We start from the raw sequence: 11,004 nt of genomic DNA, 5'->3' as shown, positions 1-11,004 counted from the left end.
TTGTGGATGGTGTTAATCATATCCGTCTTGTGAACATTCCTTTTCCTGAACAGTGTGTCGTCACTGACAGTTATAGGGTTAAAGCTGAATAGAAGTGGAAGCTTTTTAGAGAATGCCTGTCAAGAAATGTTGAGTCATCTATAAACAAAAACGCCCAAATTCCAACTGGAGCTAGGCTCCTCCCTCTTCATTCTGTAGTTGGAATCTTAAAGTGATTAAATCAGACATTTTTCTCCATGATCTCCAAAAGGTAAGAAAGAAACCATTGTCTCTTGCTTGTAGACTAGGAGGCAGGCAAAGTAGGAAATAGGTAGAAGTTAATTGTACTGAGCACAGCCATTAGCTGGTTTGACTCTTTTACGACACAGAAAAGCTCGGAGAGATCGTGTGGAGAATATCCAAAGAGCAAGATTGGAGCATTTCCCCACAGGGCGAGTGTTACCACCTGACACTCCTTATAGTCAGTGGTTGATTGTTCTACCTGCTATTGTCCAAGTGTTTAATTGCACTACAAAAGCCTTACAAAGGTTACCCATGTGAGCCATGCTGTGAGACTACTGCCGCGGAGGCCTCTGATCTCGGCTGCACCAATGGGTGCTCCACCTGGCTGAGGATGAGGTGGAGGCAGGCTGCGCATATGTGTTTTTAAAAATTAATTCATGGGATGTGGGCGCCGCTGGCCAGGCCAGCATTTATTGCCCATTCCTAATTGCCCTTAATAAGGTGGTGGTGAGCTGCCTTCTTGAACCCTTGCAGTCCATGTGGGGTAGGTGCACCCACAGTGCTGTTAGGAAGGGAGTTCCAGGATTTTGACCCAGCGACAGTGAAGGAACGGTGATATAGTTCCAAGTCAGGATGGTGTGTGACTTGGAGGGGAACCTGCAGGTGGTGGTGTTCCCATGCATTTGCTGCCCTTGTCCTTCTAGTTGGTAGAGGTCGCAGGTTTGGAAGGTGCTGTCTAAGTAGCCTTGGTGTGTTGCTGCAGTGCATCTTGTAGATGGTACACACTGCTGCCACTGTGCGCCAGTGGTGAAGGGAGTGAATGTTTGTAGATGGGGTGCCAATCAAGCGGGCTGCTTTGTCCTGGATGGTGTCGAGCATCTTGAGTGTTGTTGTAGCTGCACCCATCCAGGCAAGTGGAGAGTATTCCATCACAATCCTGACTTGTGCCTTGTAGATGGTGGACAGGCTTTGGGGAGTCAGGAGGTGAGTTACTCGCCTCAGGATTCCTAGCCTCTGACCTGCTCTTGTAGTCACGGTATTTATATGGCTACACCAGTTCAGTTTTTGGTCAATGGTAGCCCCTAGGATGTTGATAGTGGGGGATTCAGCACTGGTAATGCCATTGAATTTCAAGGGGAGATGGTTTGATTTTCTCTTGTTGGAGATGGTCATTGCCTGGCACTTGTGTGGCACGAATGTTACTTGCCACTAATCAGCCCAAGCCTGCATATTGTCCAAATCTTACTGCATTTCTACACGGACTGCTTCAGTATCTGAGGAGTCACGAATGGTGCTGAACATTGTGCAATCATCAGTGAACATCCCCACTTCTGACCTTATGATTGAAGGAAGGTCATTGATGAAGCAGCTGAAGATGGTTGGGCCTAGGACACTACCCTGAGGAACTCCTGCAGTGATGCCCTGGAGTTCAGATGATTGACCTCCAACAACCACAACCATCTTCCTTTGCGCTAGGCATGACTCCAACCAGCGGAAGGTTTTCCCCCTGATTCCCATTGACCTCAGTTTTGCTAGGGACCTTGATGCCATACTCGGTCAAATGCTGCCTTGATGTCAAGGGCAGTCACTCTCACCTCACCTCTTGAGTTCAGCTTTTTTGTCCATGTTTGAACCAAGGCTGTAATGAGGTCAGGAGCTGAGTGGCCCTGGTGGAACCCAAACTGAGTCACTGATCAGGTTATTGCGAAGCAAGTGCCGCTTGATGGCACTGTTGATGACACCTTCCATCACTTTACTGATGATTGAGAGTAGGCTGATGGGGCGGTAATTGGTCGGGTTGGACTTGTCCTGCTTTTTGTGTACAGGACATACCTGGGCAATTTTCCACATTGCAGGGTGGATGCCAGTGTTGTAGCTGTACTGGAGCAGCTTGGCTAGGGGCGCGGCAAGTTCTGGAGCACAGGTCTTCAGTACTATTGCCGGAATATTGTCAGGGCCCATAGCTTTTGCAGTATCCAGTGCCTTCAGTCATTTCTTGATATCATGCGGATTGAATCGAATTGGCTGAAGTCTGGCATCTGTGATGTTGGGGTCTTCAGGAGGAGACCGAAATGGATCATCAACTCGGCACTTCTGGCTGAAGATTGTTGCAAATGCTTCAGCCTTATCTTTTGCACTGATGTGCTGGGCTCCCCCATCATTGAGGATGGGGATATTTGTGGAGCCACCTCCTCCAGTTGGTTGTTTAATTGTCCACCACCATTCACGACTGGATGTGGCAGGACTGCAGAGCTTGGATCTGATCCGTTGGTTATGGGATTGCTTAGCTCTGTCTATTGCATGCTGCTTGTGCAGTTTGGCACGCAGATAGTCCTGTGCTCTAGCTTCACCAGGTTGACACCTCATTTTGAGGTATACCTGGTGCTGCTCCTGGCATGTTCTCCTGCACTCTTCATTGAACCCGGCTTGGTCTCCTGGCTTGATGGTAATGGTTGAGTGGGGGATATGCCAGGCCATTAGGTTACAGATTGTGGTTGAGTACAATTCTGCTGCTGCTGATGGTCCACAGCGCCTCATGGATGCCCAGTTTTGCATTGCTGGATCTGTTTGAAATCTATCCCATTTAGCACGGTGATAGTGCCACACAGCACGAAGGAGAGTATCCTCAATGTGAAGGCGGGACTTCGTCTCCACAAGGACTGTGCGGTGGTCACTCCTACCAATACTGTCATGGACAGATGCATCTGCGGCAGGCAGATTGATGAGGACGAGGTCAAGTATGTTTTCCCCTCCTGTTGGTTCCCTCACCACCTGCCGGATACCCAGTCTAGCAGCTATGTCCTGTAGTACTCGGCCAGTAGTGGTGCTACCAGGCCACTCTTGGTGATGGATATTGAAGTCCCCCACCCAGAGTACATTCTGTGCCCTTACCACCCTCAGTGCTTCCTCCAAATGGTGTTCAACATGGAGGAGTACTGACTCATCAGCTGAGAGAGGGCGGTAGGTGGTAATCAGTAGGAGGTTTCCTCGTCCATGTTTGACATGATGCCATGAGACTTCATGGGGGTCCAGAGTCGATGTTGAGGACTCCCAGGGCAACTCCCTCCCTACTGTAGACCACTGTGCCACCACCTCTGCTGGATCTGTCCTGCCAGTGGGACAGGACATACCCCGGGATGGTGATGGCAGAGTCTGGGACATTGTCTGTCAGGTATGATTCCGTGAGTATGACTATGTCAGGCTGTTGCTTGACTAGTCTGTGGGACAGCTCTCCCAAATTTGGCACAAGCCCCCAGGTGTTAGTAAGGAGGACTTTGCAGGGTTGACAGGGCTGGGTTAGCCATTGTCGTTTCCAGTGCCTAGGTCGAGCCGGGTAGTCCGTCCAATTCGATTCCTTTTTATTGACTTCGTAGCAGTTCGATACAACTGAGTGGTTTGCTAGGCTATTTCAGAGGGCATGTAAGGGTCAATCACATTGTTGTGGGTCTGGAGTCACATGTAGGCCAGACCAGGTAAGGACAGCAGATTTCCTTCCCTAACGGATATTAGTGAACCAGATGGGTTTTTACAACCAACGACAATGGTTTCATGGCCATCATTAGACTAGCTTTTTAATTCCAGATTTATTAATTGAATTCAAATTCCACCTTCTGCTATGGTGGGATTTGAACCCATGCCCCTAGAACAATGCCCTGGGTCTCTGGGTTACTAGTCCAGTGACAATATCACTATGCCACCGCCTCCCCTGTGTGTGTGTGCATGTGTGTGCATCTGTGTGTGTGTGAAGCGTGCGTGTGTGTGCGTCTGTCTGTGTGCGTGTGTGTGTATGAGGCTGAGATGTCTGTGGTGGGCATCCTTGGTGCCAAGGCGCCAGTGTGGGTGCAGCAACAGGCTGCCCCATCGGCGATGATGCAGGGGTACCGCTGCCACAAGCCGTCCTGCTTTAATGGTGCTTCAGTTGGAGGGGCTAAGGGGGCGTCATATGATGAAGGTGCCCTGTGAGGGGTGGCCCCCTCACACTTGTCACTACCTGCCTCAGCTCTTTCATGGCCTGCTTGAATGTCAGAGTGGACGACCAGCTGGGGTGCACCTGACATCTACCCCATATATCGTTGCGCCATCAGTGCCACTGACCGGTCAATGCTGCAGAAAATGGCATTCATTGTCTGGCAGTCAGTACGCTGCTCCTGCACTCACTCGGCTTGATACCACATATGGCTCTCCAAAAGGTTGGCCACTCTCTAAATGGATGAGCTCTTGCGCTCATATGCCTGAGACATAGCGGTGCACGTGTCATGGATGGACTCGTTCATTCTCTGCCCATAACTCTGCACAGTCTTAGGGACCTCCGACATTTAGGCACACATCTCCCTCTGCTGCCCTCGGAAGACATGCCTTGTGTGTGATACCCGGACCTCTGCATCTCCACCGCTGTGTCTGTCCTCCATCCTCCGAGGGGGACTGCCCACAGCTGCCTCTGCCTCCTTCACCACAGGGTGTTGCTCACCCTCTGTCACCCATTCTACGATTGCTTGAGTCCCCCTGAAATGAGTGTACCTGCGCTGATGGAGGGTGTGCTTGACTGGTGTGACGGTGCAGGATCGCTCACTTCTTCTTCCTCTGCAAACGATGCTGATGGTGTCATTGTGGCCTGTGGTGCCTCCCCCTCCACATCTGGCCCGTGATAAACATAAGAAGGTGATTATGCCTCTGTCATTATATGCTTCTGCAGAGCTGAAGCAGGCCCTTTGAGCCACTGCTTTAGCATGAAGGAAGCTGAGGAGGAGGGAGCTTCATCCCCGCCAGCTGAAGATGTTCAGATCTTTTCATCCTGTCTTGGATGGACGCCCCTCTCGCCATTGCCCAGTCCCTCATGCACTGCCACCCTGATCAGGTCAAGGGCCACCTCCTCCATAATCATCAGAATGGCCCGATTTGGTACTCCACCACCCAACCAAGCCCTTTCTCTGGCATTATGCGGTCTCTTCTCCTGCAAGGTCAAGATGGTGAGAGTTAAGACAATGTACACTCCCTCACTACATCCATCTGCACTAATACATGTGATGTGTTGCCTGCTGCACTTTTGATAGAGAGGTAAGCTTTGCCCATGGCTCAGTGATGCTCCTTGCATCACTGTTGACCGTTCAGGAGGACAATGCACCCTCAGGCTGCTCAACTCGTGCTTATGCTTGTGACTGCAGACTTGGAGGCCTGTCATCGTGTGAAGTGCTGCACTCACCTTGCCAGTCTGCAGAAGATTGTTAAAGCATTTGCAACATCAAATCCAGGTCCTCCTCACCACGCTGTGTCCATTCACTTTCTCCGCCACCTCCAGCCAAGACTGTTTGGTCTGGCTTGTTGGCCTCCTCCTGCTGCTCTCCGGGAATAGAATGTTGCGGTATACTGTGACTGCCTGCAAGAGAACCTCAAGGGAGGCAATGCTAAAACGGGGGGACACCCTGACATAGGTGCCTGTCCTTCTGCTGGCACGCTGTTCCTCTCCTTCTGCCATCTCCAATTAAATAATGGCTGCTGACCCCTTTCTAAATTGTGCCCACCTCGCTGCTGTCCTGCCTACACCCTGCCTCCATTTATATAAACTGAATTATGTTAATATTGAGTTACCATGCAAATTCAATCCAGATAACAGCATTACAAACACGGAAGGAATTGGTGTCACCAAGGTAAGTATTTGATTACCTATCTTTTGCTCGGAGCAGTGGAATGCAGTTGCAAAAGGTTATAAATGATGTAATCTATAAATGATGCAATTTATAACTCCCCACCCAGCATGTCTTGTTCAAAAAACCAGTTTTACATAAAAATAACCTGAAACACTGCACTGCCTCGTTTACATACTCTCAGCTAATGATATAACCAGATACTTTACTTTGTCACAGGAGGCCATTCGGTCCATCATGGCTGTGTTGACTCTTTGGAAGAGCTCACTTAGGGTAGGGTAGCATAGTAGTTATGTTACTGGATTAATGATCTGATGATCTAGAGGAGAAACTTCAGTTGTGAGGATTGATTGAAACAGTTAGGACTGCTCTTCGAAAAAGCCAGCATGGGTACACAATCGGCCAAATGGTCTCCTTCTGTGCGGTTGGTTTCTAAGATTCTATGAAGTGGCTGTCGAGGCAGAGAATAGAACACTATTTAAAAGGAAATGGGATATGTATTTGAAATGAAGGATTATAAAAGGTCTGTATGGAAATGTCAGACAGCACCAGCACCAGTACCGGCACTGAGGGGCTGAATGGCCTCCTCCTGTATTGTCATGTCTATAATTCTATGAAAATTCTTCTTTATGGAGTCTGAAGCTAGTGGTTTAGAAATAAAAGATAAAAATGATAGGAAACATTCAGCAAGTCAGGCAGCATCTGTGGAGGGAAAACTGGACTAGTAATCCAGAGGCCTGGATAAATGTTCTGAAAAGATTTAAATTCAGTTCATTAAATAATCTTGGAACAATGAGTTAGTATCAATAATGGTGATGTTGAAACTACCAGATTGTCATGAAAACCCATGTAGTTCACTAATGCCCTTTAGGGAAGTAGAGTTGTATTAAAAAGCTACAAAAATGTCTAATACGAATAAAAATGGATGGACCACATGACATCAATCTAGGCACTGGAAATAATAAAAGCACATCTCGCCCAGTTGACCCTGCAAACTCCTCCTCACTAACCTCTTAGAACTTGTTTAAAATTGGGAGAGCTGTCCCATAGCCTAGCCAAATGACAGTCTGACATAACCATACTCTCAGAGTCATACTTTCATACTAGGTGGTAGAGGTCATGGGTTTGGAAGGTGCTGTCGAAGGAGTCCTTGGGAGTTGCTGCAGTGCATCTTGTAGATGGTACACTGTACATCAGCGGTGGAGGGAGTGAATGTTGAAGATTGTGGCTGGGGTGCCAATCAAGCTGGCTGCTTTGTCCTGGATGTTGTCACATTTCTTGAGTGTTGTTGGAGCTGCACCCATCCAGGCAAGTGGAGAGTATTCCATCACACTCCTGACTTGAACCTTGTAGATGGTGGATAGGCTTTGGGGAGACAGGAGGTGAGTTACTTGCCACAGAATTCCCAGCCCCTTCTTTCCTGCTTTTGTAGCCACAGTATTTATATGGCTGTCTAGTTTAGTTTCTGGTCAATGGTAACCCCCAAGATGTTGATAGTGGGGAATTCAGTGATGGTAATTCCATTGAACATCAAGGGGAGATGGTTGGATTTTCTCTTGTTGGAGATAGTCATTGCCTGGCACTTGTGTGGCATGAATGTTACTTGCCACTTATCAGTCCAAGCCTGAATGTTATCCAGGTCTTGCTGCATATGGACATGGGCTGCTTCAGTACCTGAGGAGTCACGAATGGTGCTGAACATAGTGAACTCATCAGCGAACATCCAACTTTTGACTTTATGATGGAGGGAAGGTCATTGATGAAGCAGCTGAAGATGGTTGAGCCTAGGACACTACCCTGAGGAACTCCTGCAGTGATGTCCTGGAGCTGAGATTATTGACCTCCAACAACCTCAACCATCTTCCTTTGTGCTAGGTATGACTCCAACCAGCAGAGAGCTTTCCCCCTGATTCCCATTGACTCTAGTTTTGCTCGGGCTCCTTGATGACATATTCGGTCAAATGCTGCCTTGATGTCAAGGGCAGTCACTTTCACCTCACCTTTTGGGTTCAGCAGATTTGTGCACGTTTTGTATATCCATGCAGTGCTATGGGCCATCACCAGCAGCAGAATTGTACTCCACCACAATCTGCAACCTTATGGCCTGGCATATACCTAACTCTACCATTACGATCATATCAGAGGACCACACTGGTTCAATGAGGAGTGTAGAAGGACGTGCCAGGAGCACTATCAGATGAATCTTAAAATGAGGGGCCAGCCTGCTGATGCTACGACACAGGCCTGCATGCTGAACAGTGGATACAGCATGTTATAAACAGAGCTAAACAATCTCACAACCAACAGATCAGATCAAAGCTCTGCAAACTTGTCACATCCATTTGTGAATGGTGATGGAGAATTAAACAACTAACGGGAGGGAGGAGGAGGCTCCATGAATATCCCCATCTTCAATGATGGCAGAGTCCAGCACGTCAGTGCAAAAGACAAGGCTAAAGCATTTTCTGAATGGATGATCCAACTCAGCCTCCTCCTGAGGTCCCCACCATCATAGACACTGGTCTTCAGCCAATTTGATTCATTCCACCTGATATTAAAAAATGGCTGAGCGTACTGGATATAGCAAAGGCTACAGGCCCCAACAACATCCTGGCTGAAGTGGTGAAAAGTTTGCTCCAGAACTAGCTGGACCTCTAGCCAAGCTGCTCCTGTACAGTTACGACACTGGCAAACTGAGTAGGTAGCCGAGTGAGCACTTGTAACTTGGGTGTGTCTCAAAAGGGTCTATAGAAGTGAACAGTTATTTTATGATGCACAGTCATAAACGAAGTGTCTTATAAATAAAGGGTAAAGGTTGGGAATTTGGTGAGAGTGGGTGAGTAGTCTCAAATTGAAATTTCGTTTAGCTTTTTGAATTTAACTTGGAGCTTAAAAAATGTAAAAGAAACTGCAAGTTAGTCAACACTGCCTGTCAGTGGTAGTTGGAAATTAACACAATCAGCTGTAAGAAATTGCCTGAATAAAGGGTAATTACTGTAAGCAAAAAGCTTTATGAGCGCTTAGAACTTGGGTGTGGCTTGAAAAGCTGTATAAAAGTAAACAGTTATCTGCTGACATAAAAACAAGAAACGCTGAAAATATTCAGCAGGTCTGGCAGCATCCGTGGAGAGAGAAGCAGAGTTAACGTTTCAGGTCAGTGACCCTTCTTTAGAACTGGCAAATGACCAGCTCTGATGAAGGGTCACTGACCTGAAATGTTAACTCTGCTTCTCTCTCCACAGATGCTGCCAGATTTGCTGAGTATTTCCAGCATTTCTTGTTTTTATTTCAGATTTCCAGCATCTGCTGTACTTTGCTTTTATTATAGTTATCTGCTGACATACAGGGCTGAATTTTATTCTGGCAGTGGGGTTCCCAGCAGTGGGCCAGAAAGTGGGGGGTGACCCTGCCTCGGTCCTCTGGCAGATCCCCATTGCAATTCCATGGCGGGCAGGCAATTAACTGCCTGCCTTTGGGGACAAAGTCTCTTTAAAGGACAAGCTCCCACACGAGCTGCCGGCCAGTCGGAAGTCCAGCAGCTCTGCAGTACCAGCAGTGCCACTGCAGTACTGAGGAGGTTGGAGACCCTGGGAGAGGTAAGTGGGTTCGGGGTCATCGGGGCCATTTAGGCAGGCCCTGGCGATGGGGTGGCGGATGGGGTTGGTGAGGGTGGGGGTGGGTGACTTCATGGGGGTGGGGGGGTTTGGGGGCCCTGGATTTCCCTCAAAGGCGGGACCCAACCCTCCAACCCCACTAAGAGGCCGTGAGAAAAATTCAGCCCTAAGTGGCTATAAACATAGTGCATCATAAACAGAGTATAAAAGTCAGGAATTTAGTGAGAGTGAGCATTCAGTGCAGCAGGGGAAGGAGCTGCTGCTTTTTTGCCTTCAATACTTGGAGTGGTTTGTGTTACAGGTACGTATTTAACTTAATATACCTTTATCTTAAACTAGATCATGTAAATAGTTAAAAAAAACTTAAAGCTATAAGTTAAGCTGATTATATACATATACTTTAATTATTTATATAAATAAAGCAAAGTTAGATAGGGATGGCAGTGCAGGTGATATGCCACAACTGCAGCATATGGGAGTTTGTGGAGAACATTACGATCCAAGACAGTCACATCTGCAGTAAGTCTGCATCTCAAGGAACCTCAGCTCAGAGCTGTTGAGCTGGAATCCGAGTTGCAGGCGTTGTGGGGCATCACGGAGGAGGTGAGTTAACCCGGACCCTTTGATGCAGAAAGCAGTCGCACCCCTCAGGTTAGGAAGTGGTACAGCTCTGGTTTAGTAGTCATGGGCAGGCGGGTGTGACTGTGAGTAAGGCAAATAAGTGGATCCCAGGTGCAGTGCTGGATAAACCTCAGCCTTTTCTCTTATCCAACAGCTATGAGGTTCTTGCAACCTGTTTAGATAAGGGCAAAATCTGCAGAGTAGATGAGCAAACTGACCATCATACCGTGGTACAGGAGGCCATTCAAGTGGCAGGAGTGAAAAGGAATCTGGTAGAGGTAGGGAACAATTAGTCAGGGGGATAGATACTCTGCAGCTGCAGCTGGGAATTCCGAAGGTTTCATTGCCTTGCCTGTGCCAGGGTTAAGAACATCTCCTCCTGGCTGGAGAAGAACTTGGGGTGGTCCATGTAGGAACAAATGACATGGGTAGAATGAAGAATGAAATTCTTCTGAGAGAGTTTGAGGAGCTAGGGTCCAAAATTAATAAGCAGAATCTTGAAGGTAATAATTTTTGGACTACTACATGAACCACGAGTATATTGGCATAGGGTCAAAGAGATCAGAGTTGAATGCATGACCCAGCGTGGAGACAGGGGCTTCAACTCATGGGCACCAGTACTGAAGACAAAGGGACCTGTTGTGTTGGGACAGGCTCCACCTAAACTGAGCTGGGATTCAATGTCCTGGTGAATCGAATAATTAAGTCTGTGATAGGGCTTTAAACTAAAAAGTTGGGAGTGGGGTGGTGGGGGGTGGGTGGGTTATGTGTGGAGAAGTTTCAGGTGAATTAAAATTAGTAAATCTAAAGAGAAAACTCAAGGCCACAGGGGAGTCCAGAGAATTGGTTAAAGATAGGCAGAGTGTGATAGGAAGGGCCAAAGAGTTTAATGGTAACAGTGCATC

At 47.8% G+C, this 11,004-nt stretch overlaps 1 protein-coding gene across 1 annotated transcript in view; it reads left to right on the top strand.

The window, feature by feature from the left end:
• Positions 1–203: 203 nt before the first annotated feature.
• LOC137369859 (actin-2-like) overlaps positions 204–11,004 on the top strand; it is a 33,200-nt gene continuing 22,399 nt past the window's right edge. Inside the window, exon 1 of the mRNA XM_068031490.1 lies at positions 204–250. The gene's annotated coding sequence lies outside the window, so the exon portion shown is untranslated. The remainder of the gene's footprint in view (positions 251–11,004) is intronic.

Source organism: Heterodontus francisci, chromosome 5 (genome assembly GCF_036365525.1).
Source record: "Heterodontus francisci isolate sHetFra1 chromosome 5, sHetFra1.hap1, whole genome shotgun sequence".
NCBI lineage: Eukaryota > Metazoa > Chordata > Chondrichthyes > Heterodontiformes > Heterodontidae > Heterodontus > Heterodontus francisci.
Note: the sequence above shows the minus strand (reverse complement) of the source record. Positions and strands in the feature narration are given on the sequence as shown.